This window comes from Pistacia vera, unplaced genomic scaffold, assembly GCF_008641045.1.
Source record: "Pistacia vera cultivar Batoury unplaced genomic scaffold, PisVer_v2 Contig1138, whole genome shotgun sequence".
Lineage (NCBI taxonomy): Eukaryota > Viridiplantae > Streptophyta > Magnoliopsida > Sapindales > Anacardiaceae > Pistacia > Pistacia vera.
In genome coordinates, this window is record NW_022195180.1 from 63,627 (window position 1) to 84,935 (window position 21,309).

General features: G+C 38.0%; 1 pseudogene; it reads left to right on the forward strand.

Moving 5' to 3' along the window:
• Positions 1 to 851: 851 nt before the first annotated feature.
• LOC116144147 lies at positions 852 to 17,572 on the forward strand (annotated as a pseudogene).
• Positions 17,573 to 21,309: the final 3,737 nt, after the last annotated feature.

Below are 21,309 nucleotides of genomic sequence, written 5' to 3' on the forward strand. Positions count from 1 at the left end.
TAAGGCCCTAGTTCATGCAGCTACTGAGATTGCATGGATGCAGAGTATTTTCTCTAAACTTGAACTTCAGTTTGCTTCCACACCTGTCATTTGGTGTGACAATGTTAGTGCAAGAGCCCTGGCAGCCAATCTAGTATTCCATGCCCACACAAAACACATTGAAATCAGCGCTCATTACATTAGAGAATAAGTATTAGCTAAACGAATTGCAATTCAATATGTTCCTTCTTAGTTGCAAATTGTTGATATGCTCACAAAGGCTTTGTCCATTTCTTAATTTGCTGATTAAGGAAAAAAATTGAGAGTTTTATCTTCTGAAGAACTATAAAACAAAAGGTGATGTTGAGTAGAAGCAAATGTTGCCTACTGTTGAGCTGAAATTTTTTTTAAGAATTATTACAGCATTCTGGAGTAGTGTGGATTTCTAAGTTAAACAAAGCTTAGGTCATTTGTTTGATTGATTAAGTCCTTGCTATTGAAATTCTTAGTTTTGGTTTGTTAAGAATTGGAGCTCAGGTCATTTATTTGATTGATTAAGTCCTTGATGTTGAAATTCTTAGTTTTGGTTTGTTAAGAATTGGCAGCTCATTTGGATGAACTACAACTAGTGTTAAGATATTAAATCACTATTCTTACAAGGTTTAGATCAAAATTGTTCAGATCAGAGGTAGTCTCGTTTGAGGAGGCATATTGGCATTATGGTGACCTACAAATTAACAGTAGTTTTTTTTTTTTTTTTTTTTTAAGAAGTGATCAGAGGTAGTTCTTTTTAAGAAGGCATATTGGTCAGAGTTGATAGAAGTCAGAAGTTAGAGGTAGTTCCTTTTGAGAAGGCATGTTGGTTAAAGTCAATGAAGATTGTTGAGATCAAAGGTAGTCTCATTTGTGAAGGCATATTGGTTCAGAGTCAGTGAAGACTGTTAACCAAAGTGGAGCAGTTAAATGCTACTGTATGCTACCGTTTTGCAATGCAATGAAAATGAATCAAATAAAGTCATGTACGCTATCGTTTCTAATGTAATGAAAAAGTTAGTTACTATAGTCTTTTTGTATAAATATGGAACTGAATCCACATTTGTATTCAATTAAGAATCAATGAAAAGAATCCACTGATTCACCAAAATTGCTCTCTGTTTTTTTTGTTTTTTCATTCACTATTCTTGAAGATTTACAGGTTGCAGGATTGCAGTTGTTACAGAGGGAAACAAAGGGATTGGATTTGAGATATACAGAAAATTACCTTCCAATGGGATTAGTGTTATATCAACTGCAAGGGATGTGAAGAGGGGCAATGAGGCTATTAAAAAGCTCAGGTCTTTTGGGTTTGTTGATGTGGTTTTTCATCAACTAGATGTCATAGATGTCGCTAGTATTGCTTCTCTGGCGTTTCATCAAAACCAACTATGGAAAGCTTGATATACTGGTAATTATCATTCCTAACATCTCCTTTTTTTTTAAGCTCTAATAAATATTATCCCGTCCTGATACTAATATTGTTTTAATTTATAGGTAAACAATGAAGGACTTGTTGGAGCAGTAGTCAAAATAGAGGATCCTGGAAGTACTGTAAATTTTGATGACATTGATGAAATAAGTATTTTGATGGAAATGGTGGTATTCAAAAGTTTGATGTTTACCAAAAGACAATTATTAACCAATGCATTTGATGACAAAGTGAAATTGCAAGTTCACCAGCCTTGAAAGAACTTGTAAATCAAAACTATGAGTCTGCAAAGAATTGCCCAAGAACAAACTATTATGGAAGCAAGCGACGAAAAGAATTCTTCCACTTCTTCAACTATCCAATTCGGGGAGAATGGTCAATGTTTCGTCCTCATTAGGTCAGCTAAAGGTGCAAAATCCATAACTCAATTTGTCTTTAGCAAAAGCATCTATTGTTAGGAATTGTATTCAATCCATCTTAGCAATGACAATAACCCATCACAGCATAAAACGTGCACTTGAACACTGTTAGGTTATTTCTAGTAACATAATTAGAGTTTATTCAGAAAAAGGAAGTTACTTGAATGATTGTGGAAGGAAAATAAGAAAACTATGTTTGAGCCAAACTGAAGAAATTTGCGAATTCCATTTCTAAATTTGATTTCTCGTTCTTATATATCAAATTTTTTAGAATGAATGAGCAAAGAGGGTTCTGGGGGATCTTAATGTTTCCTAGAGCTGATTTTGCAAAGTTGTTGTCCTGAAATACCAACCTTGTAAAGCTTAAAGTACTTGCTTATTATTGTTCAGAAACGATGTCGTTTGACATCTTCATTAAGCATTTCAACTTTAGTCATCATCTTTACTCTTTACTCTTTACTCTCACTCTTCACTCAACTCATGTACTATATACATAAGAGTGAGGGGTTGACTTGTACATTCATTCAGTTAAGAAAAGAAAATACCAAAGTTCATTCTAGAATTTTCGTCTCTTTCATTTGTGTTTCACATTGTATCTGAGCTTGAGACTCGCGTCAATAGCTTCTAATTCTAGCTTCAGTCAAGACACGAACAACATGGAGAGAGGAACTAATAATCTCTTCAGCTTTTCCTTCAAGTCTACAAGTCGTTAATCCAAAGTTAACCAGAGACAATTATCGTGACAATTATACATTTTGGAGATCTCAAGTTCTTTTTGCCATAGTTGCACATGAGCTTGAAGATCATCTCACATGTCGAATTCCTTGCCCTGCGTCTCTAATTGATTGCACTACTAAAAATTCCTCAACTTCGAAAGAACCTAGGTCAATTGATAAGCTTGTTACTCAAAAAATTAATCCTATATATGTTACCTGGAAATGCACAGATAAGTTCTTAGTAACTTAGCTTTTGGCTTCTATTTCTGAATGTATGTTTGAGAATGTATCGAAATGCAGGTTTGCAACAAAGATATGGTTTGCACTTGAACATGAGTTTCTTAATGACTCTAAGGCTAGGGCTTTACATCTTAAGAACTTGCTTCAAAATACACAGAAAATGAACCTTAGCATTAGTGATTATGTTAAGAAAATGGAGAGTATAGCTAAGAGCTTATCTGCCAGTGGTCAAGTTATCTCTGATTAAAATTCTTCAGTTTATACTTGATGGCCTTGGGTCGAAATTCGATGTTGCTATTGTGAATCTAACCTCTAAAATTGAGCCGAAATTTGATACAGTTACTCTATAGAATCTCAATTCCTACCCCAAAAGTATGAATTGCGGTTTGAAAAATTTAACTCCTTAGATTTCTATGGAGGATCTATCAACGTCACTGCTACTAGTAATACAAGACACCAATCACCTCATCCAGTTAATACCTCCAATTTATCAAATTCTCATATTGCAGTCAAACCTCCAAACTTTCAAAATCCTATTGAAAACAACCTGCCAAATCTTCACTCCATGACTAATATTCCAGTTCCTCAAAGTCTGAATTGGAATGGTCCAGATCCACATGTACAAGCTAATCAATTTGACTCTTCCTCCGTTATGAATTTTGTTGGAACTCCTTTTGTCAACTATCGACCTTCTTTTGGCTTCAATGGAGTTGGACATAGCAGAGGAAGAAGCAATAGGAGAGGCAAGCCCATATGTCAAGTGTGTAGTAAAATTGGGCACAAGAAAGTCCAATGCTACCATAGGTACAATTCTATGTACTCTGGCACTCCTCTTCAGTTTGGGAATTCTGGACAAATTGGGAATTCTGGTTAGTTCAATGATGGTGGAAATTTTGTGAATTCTGGTCAACATAATAGTTATCATATTGAAGCTCCTGGACAGTATAATGGGAATCGAAATTTCTTTAATCTAGGACCAAACACTTATAATGGAAATGCTAGTTAAGGAAATGTAATTATGGATATGGATATCAAAGTCAGGTTTTCTTTAATGGACAGTTTGGGCCTCATATTACTCAAGAATTAGGAAATCTTGGGAATTCCTTTTACCAACACCAACCTTCTACCTCATCAAATTTCCAAAACACTATCCCTAGTCAACAACAACATGCAATGGCTCAAGCTAATCTTGCTTCACATCAACCTCAACTGGCTTATAGTAATCCTACAATCTCTATGGCTTCCTGTTCAGCACCTTCCCCAGATCCAGCATGGTACATGGACTCTAGTGCCACTGACCATGTGACATGTAACTTGAATCAGCTCAATAGTAGCAGGAACTATGAAGGAACTGATCAGTTGCAGGTTGCCAGTTGTGAGTTCTTGAACATTTCCCATATTAGATTTACTTCTTTGCCTAGTTCCTTACAAAATAAATGTCTTTACTTAAAAAATGTTCTATGTGTGCAGAGGATAACCAAGAATCTACTTAGTATCTCTAAGTTTACAAAAGATAATAAGGTTTTGGTTGAATTTACTTCTGATTGTTGCATTGTTAAGGACCAAGCTACAAGGAAAGTGCTGCTTCAAGGAGACCTTAAAGCTAGACTTTATCAACTGAGTCTTCCCTCCAGTTTCTCGAATTCTGTTGTTCCTAGTGGTTTCTTGAATTCCAACTTAGTTTCATGTGTATCTTCAGTTTTGTCCAGTCCCTTTTTAGACTATATTCAATAGTCCAATAATGTCTTGGTGTCAAACTGCTTGATTGAAAATTTAGCCTATAAAGCCACATGTAATTTGTCAGATCCAAGTCATAGTGTTAGACATCTTACTTCTTGTAGTTCAGATCATAGTACTAGTCATATTAGTACTTGTAATGATGATTCACTCAATAAAGAAAATTCTTTCAATAACTTGAATTCTGTTTGTGCTAATTTTCTTCATGATAACTGATAAGCCTCCTGTAACCAAAGTATACAAGAAGAAGAAAAAGGGCAGCTTGGGAAATTCATTAGACAGGGGCAGCTAAGGAAATGCGGTTTAGAATTAGTTAGGAAGAATCTCCACGTAAGGGAGTGTGGAAAGTGTGATTTCAGCTGTATTTAAGAGAGAACATGTGGTTAGCTAAGGAGGATGAAATCTGGAATCAAGGGAGGCTGCTAGACCCTCGAAGTGGTAGCCAACTTTTTCTTTTCTCTGTCATTTTATTTTCTGTTTGCAGTGTTTGTCGATCCAAATCAATATATAAACATATCCATTGTTCCTAGTACAAAGCTGTTTTATTGAATCTCATTAACAATATCTCATTGAGTTGGTGTGGCTTTCTGGTGATCCCATCAATATGGTATCAGAGCTAGGTAGGGAATGGTCAAACCCAAGATGGAGAATAGGATGGAAAACGTGGAAAAAGAAATGAAAACAGTGAAAGAAAGTATGGACATGATGAAAACTGACCTGGGAAGTGTGAGGGAGTACTTAACAGAGATGCGCGAATTAATGCGTATGAGGGATGAAAGGGATGATAAACGAAATAAGGAGAAATCATCATCTTCACCGGAGGATCCAAATTCCAACCCAGACAAGGAATCCGAAAGAAAAACCAGCAGTGATAGTGAGAAGGAGAATAAAAAGATTCGCAAGCTGGAACTACCGATATGTAACAGAGATGACCCCTTCGATGGATCTTCAAAGCTGGTCAGTATTTTGCAGTAAATAAGTACGAGGAGGAAGAGAAAGTGCAGGCAGCGGCGGTGTGTATGGAGGGACGAGCATTAAACTGGTACCAATGGGTTGAGTCTCGGTTGCCCATAACCTCTTTGGAGCTCCTTCAAGTCAGCGCTAGTGGAGAGATTCAGGCCATCGTATAAGGGATCTGCTTATGAGGCATTGGTGGCATTGAAGCAAACAGGGACGGTGACTGAGTTTCGCAAGCAGTTTGAAGATATGTCAACCCCCTTACGTGAGTTAGGAGAAGAACTCCTGATGGGTATTTTTGCAAATGGGCTGAGAGAAGAGTTAAAGGCTGAGTTAAGGGTAAGCAAATCCAATAGCCTATTTGAACTCATTGACCAGGCCCACCGGATAGAAGAAAAAAACTGGGTACTAGACAAATCCAAACCCAGGCCTTTTAGAAACCAAATGGGCAGATCCGACAATCCAATGGGCAAACCCGATAGCTATAGTCAGGTCTCACTCTTGCCAGATCTGGGTCGTCAAAATGGCTAGAATTTAGGAGTTAAGCCTCCAGAAACAGGACAGAACAATCGAATATGGGATAGGAGAGAAAAAACGATGGGAGGAGCCACCACTCCACCACGTAATGATGGATTCCGGCGACTGACAGAGACAGATCTACAATATAAGCGTGAAAGGGGGTTGTGCTTCCGATGTGATGAGAAGTTTGGGCCAAATCACAAGTGCAAAAGTCGATCTCTTCAAGTTCTTCTGCTGATGGATGACGATGAAGCTGACGGAGGGGAAAACGCGAGTGAACTAGAACCAGAAAACTTGCCTGAAGGTAATCCTCTCTCACTATCCATCAACTCCATTGTGGGCATTACTTCAGATCACACCATGAAGCTTCGGGGGCAGATCGAAAGTGAAGAGGTGGTGGTTTTAGTGGACAGTAGGGCCTCACATAACTTCATCTCACTTGGGTTAGTGCAAAACTTGGGAATACCGATTGATGGAACGAAGTCCTTCGAGGTCATGGTGGGTAATGGATTCAAGATTAAGGGTGAGGGGATATGTAGAGATGTTACGATTGAAATGCAGGGGATGGAAGTGCAGCAGGATTTTTTTCCATTTCAATTGGGCGGCGCTGATGTGGTCCTTGGAATTACTTGGCTTAGCACTTTAGGTGATGTTTATTCTAATTGGGGCAAGTTGACTATGGCGCTTGATAGGGACGGGAAACAGGTAATTCTCAAAGGCGATCCTTCATTGGTTAAGACAGTCGTTTCTCTGAAGACCCTACTCAGGATGTTGCCACTGGAAGGGGAGGGATACATGGTGGAATGCAGTTCAATTGAGGTCCAGGAGAATCAGAAGGAGGAACAATTAGAGCCTGTGGTGGCAGAGGTACTCACGGGTTTTCCCCAAGTTTTTTACCAAACCACTAAACTTCCCCCCACCGAAAACTCGACCATGCCATTACCCTGCGACCAGGAGCCAGCCCACCTAATATCAAACCCTATAAATATCCTTACCTCCAGAAAAATGAGATTGAGAGATTAGTTGGGGAGATGATGGATGCAGGAATTATCCAACCAAGCACAAGCCCTTACACCAGCCCCGTATTGTTGGTTAAAAAGAAGGACAGGAGTTGGCGATTTTGTGTTGACTTTAGAGCACTAAATAGCATCACCGTGGCCAACAAGTTCCCTATTCCGTCCATTGAAGAGCTGCTGGATGAGCTAGCCGGGGCTATGGTCTTTTCCAAGTTAGATCTAAAGTCGGGATATCATCAAATTCGGGTTAAGGACGAGGACATTCCAAAGACCGCCTTTCGAACCCATGAGGGCCATTATGAGTTCTTGGTGATGCCCTTCGGGTTAACGAACGCACCGTCCAACTTTTAGGCTCTTATGAATACAATATTTCAACCCTTATTGCGGAAGTTTATTCTGGTTTTCTTTGATGATATTCTCATCTACAGCCTGGACATGACAACTCACATTCAACATTTGAAACATACTTTCCAGATTTTGCAGGATAATTCGCTGGTGGTGAACCGAAAGAAATGCCTTTTTGCTAAATACAGGTTGGAATATCTGGGCCACTTAATTTCAGCTGACGGTGTGGAGGCTGACCCGCAAAAGATTGCAGCAATGATATCCTGGCCGGTACCTCATAATGTGAAAAGCTTGAGAGGGTTTCTAGGGCTCACCGGGTATTACCGACGGTTTGTGAAAGGTTACGGATCCATAGCCCAACCACTGACTCCGTTATTAAAAAAGGATTCGTTTAGCTGGAATAAGCAAGCTCAAGAAGCATTCGACCACCTTAAAACCACCATGACTACTGTGCCCATTTTAATCGTACCTAATTTTGAGCTTCCATTTGAGATTCAGACGGATGCTTCAGGGGCTGGAATGGGGGCCGTTTTAGTGCAGAATGCAAGGCCAATTGCTTTCATCAGTAAGGCTTTCTCACTGCAATCTAGGTTGAAGTCCGCCTATGAACGGGAACTTATGGCAATTGTCTTTGTCGTTCGTAAGTGGAGTCATTACCTCATTGGCCAAAAATTTGTCATCGAAACGGACCAGCGCAGTTTGCAATTTCTTACGGATCAAGGGCTTAAAACGTCAGATCAACACAAGTGGATTTCGAAGCTCATGGGGTACTCTTTTGAGATCCACTACCTTCCAGGCAATTCTAACAAGGTAGCTGATGCATTGTCCCAGAGAGAGGACACCAAGGAGCTCACAGCCATTACCACAGTCCACTTCACAGACTATGATGCTCTAGCAACTGAAGCACACACTGATCCGAAGCTAAAACTTATTGTCCAAGACCTTCTTTTCGACCCCAACAGTCGTCCTCACTACCAACTTCGCAAAGGCTGCCTATTGTTCAAAAACAGGTTAGTCCTCCCCAAAAATTCTGTGTTCATCCCAAAGTTGCTGGTAGAATTTCACTGCAATCCGAGTGGGGGCCATTCTGGGTTCTTTAGGACTTATAAATGAATTGCTGCTATTGTGTATTAGGAGGGTATATGTCGGGATGTTATTAAATTTGTTCAATCCTGTGCCACCTGCCAAGTTAACAAACACTCCTCACTTAGGCCTGCTGGGTTGTTACAGCCCCTGCCCATTCCCACCCAAGTGTTTGATGACCTTTCGATGGATTTTATAGGTGGGTTGCCGAAAGCCAAAGAGGTTGACACTATATTCATCGTCGTCGACCGTCTCACAAAATACTCCTACTTCCTATTGTTGTCCCATCCTTACACAGCCAAGGATGTCGCTAGTGTCTTTATAAATGGAGGTGGTAAAACTCCATGGTTTTCCACAATCTATTGTCTCGGATTGTGACAGGGTCTTCATGAGCCAATTTTGGCAAGAGTTGTTTAAAGCTGCAGGCACATCTCTTAAATTCAGCTCTGCCTACCATCCCCAAACTGATAGGTAAACGGAGGTAGTTAATCGGTGTTTGGAAGCCTACCTCTGCTGTTTCTGCAGCTCCCAACCTTGACAGTGGCCCAAATGGTTAGCGTGGGCTGAGTTTTGGTACAATACGACGTACCACAGCTCCACCTTCTCTTTATGGCAGGGATCCTCCCATTCTGTTAAAACTCACAGACTGCCCCTCCTTGATTGAAGATGTCAACCGCTAGATTAGGGACCGAAATGCCATTTTAGAAGACCTCAAGCACAATTTGGCTGTAGCCCAAGGTCAAATGAAGCAGTCTGCCGACTCCTATCGCCGAGATGTTGTTTTTCAACTAGGAGACTTTGCCTATTTGAAGCTACAGCCATATCGGTTTTGGTCCTTAGCTCGGAAACTCAATGAGAAGCTAAGCCCTCGCTTTTATGGCCCTTTTAAGGTGTTAGACAGGATCGGGCCTGTTGCTTATCGGTTGGACCTCCCTCCTACTTCTCGAATCCACCCGGTGTTTCATGTTTCCTAACTTAAGCCAAGCCTCGATTCTTTAGTTCCTGTTCAGCAGCTTCCCCCCTTTTTAACCGAAGACTTGGAATTGCAGGTCAGTCCTGAAGCAGTCCTCTCCACCTACAAGTTACTATATGGCTCCTTGGAAGTTCTGATTAAATGGCATGACCTCCCACCATTTGAAGCCTCTTGGGAGGCTTATGACACCATCCTATTGCAGTTTCCGGCTTTTCACCTTGAGGACAAGGTAGATCTTGAAGAGGGGGGGGGGGGGTATTGATAAGCCTCCTGTAACCAAAGTATATAAGAAGAAGAAAAAAGGCAGCCTGGGAAATTCACTGGATAGGGGCAGCAAAGGAAATGCAGTTTAGAATTAGTTAGGAAGAATCTCCACGTAAAGGAGTGTGGAAAGTGTGATTTCAGCTGTATTTAAGAGAGAACATGTGGTTAGCTAAGGAGGATGAAATCTGGAATCAAGGGAGGCTGCTAGACCCTCGAAGTGCTAGCCAACTTTTTCTTTTCTCTATCATTTTATTTTCTGTTTGCAGTGTTTGTCGATCCAAATCAATATATAAACATATACATTGTTCCTAGGACAAAGCTGTTTTATTGAATCTCATTAACAATATTCATTGAGTTGGTGTGGCTTTCTGGTGATCCCATCAATAACCAATGTAATAATTCAATTTCAGTTGTTAACAACACCTCTCGGTCTAATTGTAATACATCTCAATCTGATTTAAGTGCTCATGATATACCACAACTTGATAATATTGTAGTTAGAAACATATCTCAAAGCTCTCCTCTAGTGTGTCAAGTCACCAGTAGTAATAACAATGCAAGTTTGCTTTGGCATAATAAGCTAGGACACCCTCACTTTGATGCTTTTCATAAGATTATGAGCCATGTTGACAGCAAGCTTTGTTCCAAATTACATCAGTCCTTCTGTGATGAATGTCATCTAGGAAAAATGCATAGAAATAGCTTTCCTCTTTCAGCATCAAGAGCAACTGAACCTCTTGCTCTTATACATAGTGATTTTGGAATCCTACTGTTGCTCAGGGTGCCACAGAAATAGCCTAGTTTCGTAATTTATTCTTTGAAATTGGCATGCCTCTTCCTAAAATTCTTGTTATTTGGTGCGATAATCAGAGTGTTGGTTCCCTTGTATATAATCAAGTCTTCCATGCTCGAACGAAACATATTAAATTGGATGCCCACTACATTCAAGAACAAGTTGCAATCAACAATTTAAAAGTTCACTGTGTTCCTACAGAACATCAAACTATAGATATCTTTACCAATTCTCTGTCCACTTCGAGATTTGAAGTTCTCAGGTCAAAACTTATATTTGTTCCTTCTCTAGTACAAGAAGTCTCTACTTCTACCAAAGTTACTTCTCCGGTGCAAGAAGTCTTCAACCAAAGTTACTTCCTCTGTACAAGATGCTCAAACCACTTCTATATCTGTCAAAACTCCATATTCATCCTATTAAATGTCACTACTTATTGTCCTATGAAAATGACAGTTTGACAGTTTGCTCAAATGACTCTGCTCAAGATCAGAGTCGGGATCAATTTTGTGGTAGTAATCAGCTTCATTGAAGTTCCTCTTGAGTAAACCTGGCAAACGGGCGGGTTAAACGGGTACGAGTCGGATAGATACAGGTAACAGATAAAACAGGTACGGGTAAACGGGTAAAAATATGTATGACCTGCGGGTCACCCACAAAAAATGATTTTTTTTTCTCCATTATCAAATTTAACAGCATAAACATTAATTAAACCAGACCAACTAAAATATACAATAATTTAATAAATTGTTACTAAATGGCCAATGGATATGCATAAAGGATAAGAAAAAACTTAAATCAACAAATACTCAAAGCATCCCACAAGCGATAATAGTAAAACTCATCCAATTCTGATTGGTTTCCCACATTTCAGTAAACAAAATTGAACTAACCAAAACAAAAAAACAAAACCCTAAAACTTACTGTCATAAATTTTGGTTTGGTGTCAAATATTAGGTTCTGTAGGTTTTAGATTGGGCGTGATGGTTCTGGTTTTGGGGTTCCCACCTGAAGAGATGGCTGCATGAGAGAGATTAAAGATAACAACAAGAGATCTCAAAATTTTTTGATTGAGAGAAATGGTTAGGCGTCGGCATGTGTGATGGCTACGTGAAGGAGAAATGGCAAAATGGGCAACTGGAGAGATGGCTGAATGTCTGTGTGACAGAGATCAGAGATGGTTGTGTGAGAGATGGCTGAAAAATCGTGCATGGGCTGGGAACTGTAATGATTAAGAGAGATTGAGAGATGGTTGTTGCAGTGATGTGAATCCATTCTTGGATATTTTGAGTTTTTGTTTTTGGCTATTAATAAAGAGAAAGAGAAAGGCAGACTTGTTTGGTTGGATTGTATGGTAAGTTGGGTTGTGTACAAAAGGAGGATTGAAAAAGGAAGAGAGAGAAAAATATAGGTGGAGTTTAATGGAGGATGACAGAAATGGAGTTTGTCTTTAGCAAACGGAGAGAAAGAGAAAAGGAGACTTGTTTGGTTGGATTGTACGCAGACGTTGGGTTGTGTAAGAAAGAAGGAGGATTGATAAAGAAAGAGAGAGAAAAAGAGAGGTGAAGTTTAATGGAAGATGATAGAAGCATTGATGAAGAAAGAGAGAGAAAAAGAGGGGTGGAGTTTAATGAGTGATGGATGGGCGAGAGAGAAATGTTTTTCAGTTTTTGACTTTTTTTTTAAAGTAAAATGCGGGTACCCGCAGGTATCTCCTAGCCCACCCACAATTTTCACAGACGGGCTGGGTACGGATGAATTTCAGACGGGTATTTAATGGTGTTACTCGTACCCACCCGTTTGGACTGAGTACCCATTTACCTGCGGGTGCGGGTAACACTTTGTCAGGTCTACTCTTAAGGATTGGATAATGCTGGTAGTATTGATCAGTTCCTTATTGGTTGAATTGTGTGGTTAAATGATGCTGGTGGTGTTGATCAGTTCTTTGTTCTTTGTTGATTGAATGGTTTGCGCTAGTAATTAGCTTCATTGCAGTTCCTCTTGAGGATTGGATAATGCTGGTAGTATTGATCAGTTCCTTGTTGGTTGAATTGTGTGGTTAAATGATGTTGGTGGTGTTGATAAGTTATTTGTTCTTTGTTGATTGAGTGGTAGTATTGATCAGTTCCTTGTTGATTGAATTGTGTGGCCAAATGATCCTGGTGGTGTTGATCAGGTCTTAAGTGATCAAGTTATGCTGATGGTTGATCAGTTATGTTGGTTATATAATGCTGATAATCTAATTATTTACTGGAAGATCAGTTGATTAGTCTTAAAAGGGAAAATCTGTTGATTAGTATACAGGCTGAAGATTTATTTGTTGTGTCTAGTTGAAGACTACAAGATGAAGCTACGGTATTGAAAGTGCATTATAGAGATGAATGCAATTTAAGCTTTTTTTTACTTACTGCAGACGTTGCCATATTCTTCCATTTTACCTTATTAAGTCTTAGTAAGCCTGTCAAAACTATCCTAGTTTTGTTTAAGGGAGGATTTCAGAAAAGTGTTAAGAGTAAGATAGTCAGTTAGGAGGTCAAAGTTGTTGACCTATTGACTAGTTATTCAATTGTTTCTGTTAAGTTTGTTACTGCTATTAGACTTTCATTTTAGTTCTAACAGTTTGTTACATTTCTGTTATATTTCTGTCTACTCATCACTATAAATGAGCTACTATTGTACATGATTCTTTAAGCTCAATATACAATAATTTTCTAGCTTCTTTCTTCGTTTTTCCCTATTTTAGCTTGATAGCTCACATGCTTTATTTTCTTCATTGGAAGGGTTTAGGTATTATGTTCAGTTCTTTGATGACTCATGGCTATTTCCACTTAGAACAAAAGCTGAGGTCAGGTCTATGTTTATTAGATTTCATCATCTTGTTGAAAGGCAATTTGATCACAAACTAAAGTGTCTACAATCTGATCAAGGGGGTGAGTACATAGGCTTAATTCCTTATCTCACTTCTACTAGAATTTCATATAGATATTCTTGTTCATATGTGCATCAACAAAATAGTAGGAGTGAACGCAAACACAGACATGTAGTGGAAACATGACTCACTTCACTTGCACATGCATCCATGCCTTTGCATTTGTGATGGTTTGCATTTGAAACTGTTGTTTTCTTGATCAATAGGATGCCTTCTGTAGTTTTACAGTCTATTTCTCCTTATCAAGCTTTGTTTTGTCATACACCACTTTATTCTACACTCAAAGTTTTTTGTTGTGCTTGTTTTCCTTACTTAAGAGACTTTAATAAACAAAAATTTAGCTTCCATTCTTCTAAGTGTGTTTTATTGGTTATAGTTTGATTCATAAAGGGTACAAGTGTCTTAGCTCTAATGGTCAAGTGTTTATCACACCAAATGTCAAATTTCATGAGAATGAGTTTCCCTTTGCCAACAACCATTTTCTTTCCAATAAAAAACTCAAGAATGTCTAGTACTTCTACAGCTTCTACCACTAATCCATCATACACTCTATTTCCTTTCATTTCTCTTAAGTATGGTACTTGTCCAACTCACAAGGGCCTCTTTGCAGTGCCCTGTCCTCAGTCTAGTCGTCATCAAGTAGCAAGAGGTAAGGAAAATTCTTCTCTAACACCTGTTACATTTGTCCCTCCTACACTAGAACAAACCTCACCTGTTTTAACCACAACAGCACAGGCTGCATCACTTCACTCAAATAATTCTCACCTAGACACTTCCCTATCCCAACCAATAACAATCAGTACAGCTTCACCACACCTCACACCAACTTCAATCTCTACTTCTCTGTCCTCACACATACAATCTGCTCCTTCCTCCACTAAATCTGATTTCTCACCTACAACACAAACATCAAATTTGCCTTGTTCACTTTAAGTTGACTTAACTCCTTATAAACAACTCACTTCCATATCATTTTGCCCTCCTATAATTGATCTCAATTCATTATAGTTCCCTACTCTTTTTACTAGTCCTCAAGTGCCCATAAATTCCGATCCTATGTTGACTAAAGCCAAAACTGGTGTGACAAAAAAGAAAGTTGCATTGATATTGACCAATCATCATGTTGTCTTACCTAAAACTTCTTCAGTTAAGAAGCTATTCTTTACCCCGAATGGAAAGGCAATGAAGAGTGAATTTGGGGCCTTGATTAAGAACAATACATGGACTTTAGTTCCCTCTTCTTCTGACATGAATGTGGTTAGTAATAAATGGGTGTTTAGAACTAAACTCAATGCTGATGGTTCACTTCAGATGTATAAAGCAAGGTTAGTTGCTAAAGGTTTTCAACAAACTCCTAGGCTTAACTATTTTGAGACATTCAGTCCTATTATAAAGCTTGCAACCATCTGAATTATCTTCACTCTTGCTGTTACACATCAATGGGACATCCAACAAGTTGATGTCAATAATGCCTTCTGGAATGGCATTTTTCATGAGACTGTTTTTATGTGGCAACCTGAGGGCTTTGAAGATACTCAACTTCCTTCCTATGTGTGCAAACTAAATAAAGCACTTTATGGGCTCAAACAAGCACCAAAGGCTTGGTTTGATAAGTTGAAACAAGCTCTTTTAGCTAAAGGTTTTCTGAATTCTGTCTCAGATTCCAGCCTTTTTATTTTCAAAGAAGCCTCTCAAGTGACTTATGTCTTGGTTTATGTGGATGACATCCTCATCATTGGCTCTAGCAACTCCTTCATTCAGCAACTTGTCAAGGATCTAAATGACCAATTTACTCTTAAAACCCTTGGTTCAATCAAGTATTTCCTTGGTCTTGAAGCCACCAAGCCAGATCATGGGCTTTATCTGAGACAAACCAAGTATATTGGTGATCTTCTTCTTAAAACAGGAATGGCTGATGCTCATCCTTGCCCTATTCCTATGGTCGTTGGAACTAAGCTTTTTGTTAATGATAGTGAAGTTTTCCAAGATCCTAGCCTTTATAGAAGTACCATTGGTGCATTACAATACCTAAACTTGACAAGGCCTTTGAATAAGCTAAGTCAATTTCTTCAAGCCCCCACTGAACTTCAATGGCAAGCATGCAAGAGTGTTGAGATACATTAAAGGAACTCAATACCAAGGGCAATTTAGACCAGCAGCCTCTTTGTGTGTGGAATGTTATGCTGATGCCGATTGGGGTAGTAATTTAGATGATAGAAGATCTACAAGTGGCTATTGTATATACTTGGGCCCCAATCTTGTTGAATGGAGTTCCCGTAAGCAAAAGGTAGTGGCCTTATCATCAACTGAAGTTAAATACTGAGCTTTAGCTCATACAACCACTAAAATAGCCTGGCTCAAAAGTGCTTTCTCAGAACTTGGGTTAACTTTGAAATATGCCTCCATCATTTGGTGTGACAATGTAGTGCTAGTGCATTAGCCTCCAACCCTGTATTCCATGCAAGAACCAAGCACATTGAAATTGACACCCATTTCATTAGAGATCAGGTGTTTGCTAAGAAAATTATTGTGCAATATGTGCCCTCGAAACTGCAAATTGTAGATATTTTGACTAAAGCTCTGTCCATTTCTCAATTTCATGAGCTGAAGCAAAAACTGACTGTTGAGGAAACCAATAGTGAAGTTTAAACTCTACAAGATCAGTAAATGAAGTGTTTGTGTGCTGTGGTGTTACTCTGAGTAATGCAATGTCACTAGTGAATGATGAAGTGCTTGTGTGTTGGAAAATTGCAGCTCAAAATGGTGTTTGTGTGTTAATGAATTGCAACTCAATGTTAGTAGTGAAGGAAGTACTTATGTGCTGGAAAATTGCAGCTCAAAATGGTGTTTGTGTGTTAACAAATCGCAGTTCAAAATCTCCTCAAAATGGTGTTTGTGTGCTACAGCATTGCAGCTCAAAATGAAGTTGAAGTATAGATTACAAATTCAGTTTAGTTGCTGATTAATAGAAGTATATGCTATGATGAATTGCAGCTCAAAATAGCTATAAAGAAGTCATGCAGAAGTTTCTTTAGATTTTTAGTTGTGCAGAAGTCGAAGTATATGTGGTGCTCAGATTACAAGTGCAGTTTAGTTGCTAATTAATATAAGTACCTGTTGTGATGAATTGCAACCCAAAATAGCTATGCAAAAGTTTCAGAAGTTAATGCAGCAGTTTCTTTAGATTTTTAGTTGTGCAGATCAAAGTTTAGTTCTTGGTGAAGTTTGGTAAAGTTTTTACAAATGCAGCAAATGCAATGCAGATCTTGATGAAGTTATGCAAGATAGATTGTTAGTTCTTAATGAAGTCTTACAAGTACATCAAATTCAATGCAGCTCGTAGTATTAGCTGAAAGTGTAAATTGCAAGTTTAGCAGTACAATGCAACAAAGGCAATGCAACTTTTTCTTTTTTTTTTTTTTTTTAGGGTTCTGTAGAGGAGCTTGATTTGAGGGAGAATGTTGCCCAGAGCCCAGAGCTGAATTTAGTTTGGATTCTGTAGAGGAGCTTGGTTTGAGGGGGAATGTTGCCCAGAATTGATTTTGCAAAGTTGTGGTCCTGAATGTCAACCTTGTAAAGCTTAAAGTACTTGTTTGTTATTGTTTAAAAATGTTGTCATTTGACATCTTCAATAAGCATTTCAGCTTCAGTCATCGTCTTCACTCTTTACTCTCACTCTTCACTCAACTCATGTACTGTATATAAAAGAGTGAGGGGTTGACTTGTACATTCATTCAGTTAAGAAAAGGAAATACCAAAGTTCATTCTAGAATTTTTGTCTCTTTCATTTGTGTTTCACACTTAACATCTCACTGAAGAAAAAGTAGACAAGGTAGTGGAGGAGTTTCTTGGAGATGTGAAAGAGAATTTAGTGGAAAACAAAGGCTGGCCTATTAATTATTCAGCTTATATCATCTCCAAGGTAGCTCTCAATGCTTTCACAAGGATTTTAGCAAGAAAATACACCACAATTCTCTTCAACTCAGTTAATCCTAGCTATGTTAGCACTGATATCAATTACAATATAATGGTCCCTTGACCATTGAAGAAGGTGCAAAAGATCCTGTAATGCTAGCGTTGATGCGTGAGGGTGGCCCTTCTGGTCTTTACTTTGATCAGATGGAAGTCTCATCCTTTTAATACAAAACATGAAACACAATCGAAAGTCACGTATAAGTATGATGAACTGAATAATTTGTTTTTACTCATTCTAAATGTTGGATCTTTGTATAAACCTTTACATCTATTGTTGTTGTACAATATGCTTCCAAAAGATAATAACAAATTCTACCTTTCTTATTGCCAATTATTTTCTCCATACAAATATAGCCTAGTACAGATGACTATGTTGATGCACTCAAACCATATGCAGATCAAAGCACCTGAAAACTAAAAGACTAGCCTGTATTTTGAGGGAACAAGACTGTTTCTTAAGTTTGTGATATGCTTTACCACAATCCTAGTATCAGGTTTCTTATTTTGATCAAGAAGGGTTAAAAACAATAGACAAAAAATATTACATTCCTGAAAAAGGAGAGACTCAAGTTTCTAGTCCCCGTAGGCCTATGACTGTTTAGAATTAGTTCTCTTAATGAAATCACTCTCAAAACTAATTATATATATATATATTTTTTTTTTACCTTCTACACTAGACACTATAATGACGGCACCGCATATGTGGACTAATAACTTTACAGTTTACACACACACACACACATATATATATATATAGACACACACACACAGAGATGATACTTACAAAATAATTCTTTTAATATATAATCAATACATGCCATGTCAGTGCTGGTCACGTATGTGATTGGAGACTATCCTCTTCTTTTTAAAATTAATTATTCAAATAAAGTGCTTGCTAACCATTTATTAGCTAGCCAGTGTTTTCTATTTTGATTTAAGAGTGACATATATAAGTTGTTGTTTTCTTCTCGTTTCAAAGCAAAACTTTGCTTTATTTTCTCTATTTTCTATATGTTTATTTCAATTTAAAATGATATATATAGTTACTTTATGTGTCCTGCGTCAGTGCGTTGGACCAATTACTTATTATAAACCAGGTGATTCTAGATGATTGTGCACTCGTATCTCCCATGGAGAATCAATTACACACATTTAGTACAAGAAATAATAGAAAGAAGGTCCATCTAGTTTCATAAACCAATTAAGGTTGGTTTACGCCAACAGAAACTGCTTCAGCAATTCCATTTGATCAAGTTGTGTGGTACAAACTGCAAGGTATTTTGTAAGAGATAAGTTTTATTGGGGTTATATATTAGAAATTTTGAAGAGTGATGGTATATTTTTTGTTTGTTTGAAGAATTGGATTTTCAATTCATTGATTTTTCAATACATAGTTACAATCTTTATATAGCTAGAATACAATCCATTGAATCTTCTAATTATGTCAGTTATAGATTACACAATATAGTGACATAATATCAAGAGTATCCTAATACTAACAAAAAATAGGAGATTACAAAATATTCTGGAAATTTCAACACTCCCTCCCCCCCCACCCCTTTAAAGTTAGTGCGTAGATGTCACCCATGTCCAACTTATCTAAAACTTGTGAGAATATACATTTAGAGACAACCTTGGTAAGAATGTTGGCCAATTGATCTTCTAATTGAATCTTGGGCAATTCAATAATATCCTACTGCAATAGGAAGTTGGTGAATGATTGGGGCCTCCCTAGATCTGTTTTCAAAGACGTTCCTCAAGCTCTCAACACCGTTTGAAGACTAGATTACGAAGGGTAACGCAGAAGGGTTTTTGTTGGGTTGTTTTGTATCATTAGTAAAGAGTTTGATCTCGTGTTTTTCTTTTTATGATCCTAACCTAGGGAGGTGTCCTATGGTAGGTGGGATTTTTGGTGTTCTCTTTTCTTTCTTCTTGGTGTTTATCTCCCTTTGTGGTTTAAGATAAACCCCAAGAGCGGATGGCCGTTTGTAGGCTTGTTTATTTTGATTCCTATTTTCGGGGCATGTCCCAAAATAGCCTGTGCCTTTCATTAGGCCTTTGTACTTTCTTCTTTTTTTAATATAATTACTTACTTAACAAAAAAAAAAAAAATTTATCCAGTTTTTCTTTGATGAAAAATATATCTACTTCAACATGTTTCGTACAATCACGTTAAACTGGATTGTGAGCAATATCATATACTGCTTTATTGTCACAATATAACTAGATTGGTTGATTAGGTTGATAGCCCAAATCTTGCAAGAGAAATCGTAGCCACAAAGCTTCACAAATCCCAAGTGTCATTCCCCTAAATTCTGCTTCAGCACTTGAGCATGCCACAACATTCTGTTTTTTGCTTCTCCATATGACTAGATTACCTCCTACAAAAGTGAAATAACTCGAAGCAGATCTCCTGTCATCCACTGCTCTCGCCCAATCAACATCAGTATATGCATTTACATTTTGGTAATTCGTATTTTTAGTAAATAGGACTCCTTTCCTAGGAACATGTTTTAAGTATCTCAAAATGCACATGACAGCACTCATATGTTGTTCTCTACGGTTATGCATGAACTGACTGACTATACTCAATGTATAAGCAAGATCTAGCCTAGTGTGTGACAAGTACATCAATCTTCCCTCAAGTCTCTAATATCTCCCTTTGTCAACTAGTACTTGATCAGTCTTGATACATAATTTCAAACCTTCTTCAAATGGTGTATCTGCTGGTTGACATGTTGACATACTAGTTTCCTGCAAAACATCTAATGTATACTTTCTTTGTGATAGAAAGCTACCTTTGTTAGATAAAAACACTTCGATTCCAAGAAAATATTTCAAAGAACCTACGTCTTTCATTTCAAATTCTTCTGACAAGTACTTTTGCAGAGCCTTTCTTACTTCTGGATCATTTCCAATGACCACCATATCATTTACATATACAATAAGTGCAGTGATCTTCCCTTGTTGTTTCTTTAGGAACAATGTGTGACTTGAATTGCTCTGATGGTAGCCAAAAGACTTCATAGCTTTTGTAAACCTCCCAAACCATGCCCTCGGAGATTGCTTCAACCCATATAAAGATTTCTTTAACTTACATACCTTTTGGCTGTGCTTTTATAGTGAAATACACCCTGGTGGAGGATCCATATATATCTCTTCTGATAATTCTCTATGTAGGAAAGTATTCTTCACATCAAATTATTGTAATGGCCAATCAAGGTTTGCAACTAAAGATAATAAAACACGTACTGTGTTGATTTTAGCTATGGGTCCAAATGTCTCTGTATAGTCTATTCCATGGGTTTCAATGTACCCTTTTGCTACTAGTCTGGCTTTGAATCTCTCATCGTACCATTAGCTTTATACTTCACAATGTAAACCCATCAACATCCAACAGTCTTCTTTCCTGGTGGACGATCAACAAGTTCCCAAGTCTCATTCTTCTGTAACGATTTCATTTCCTCATTCATAGCAACTTTCCATTTTGGATCAAATAAGGCTTCCTGCACACTGTTAGGAATAGATATAGTAGATAATTGATTCACAAATGACATGTTTGATTCTGACAGATGATGGTTAGACACATAATGACTCATGGGATATTTGACTTTACTAAATAGCTCTGGTTCGTATGTTGGTTTGGGAATCCCTCTAGTACTACATGGTGGTAACTGTTTCCTAATTGGTTCAGACTCTAAATCAGGAACATTCTCAACAAATGATGGTTGTGACATACCAGGAATGAGAGACTAAGACTAAGAAGCTTCTACGGACGGGTTTGATACCACCTCCACATTTTCATCATCCACTTCATCTTCTTGTCGAACAATAGGTCTAGTTTGTGACTCATGGTCTCCCACATCTTGAATAGCATAGTCAAGAGTCTGAATTTCTTCTTA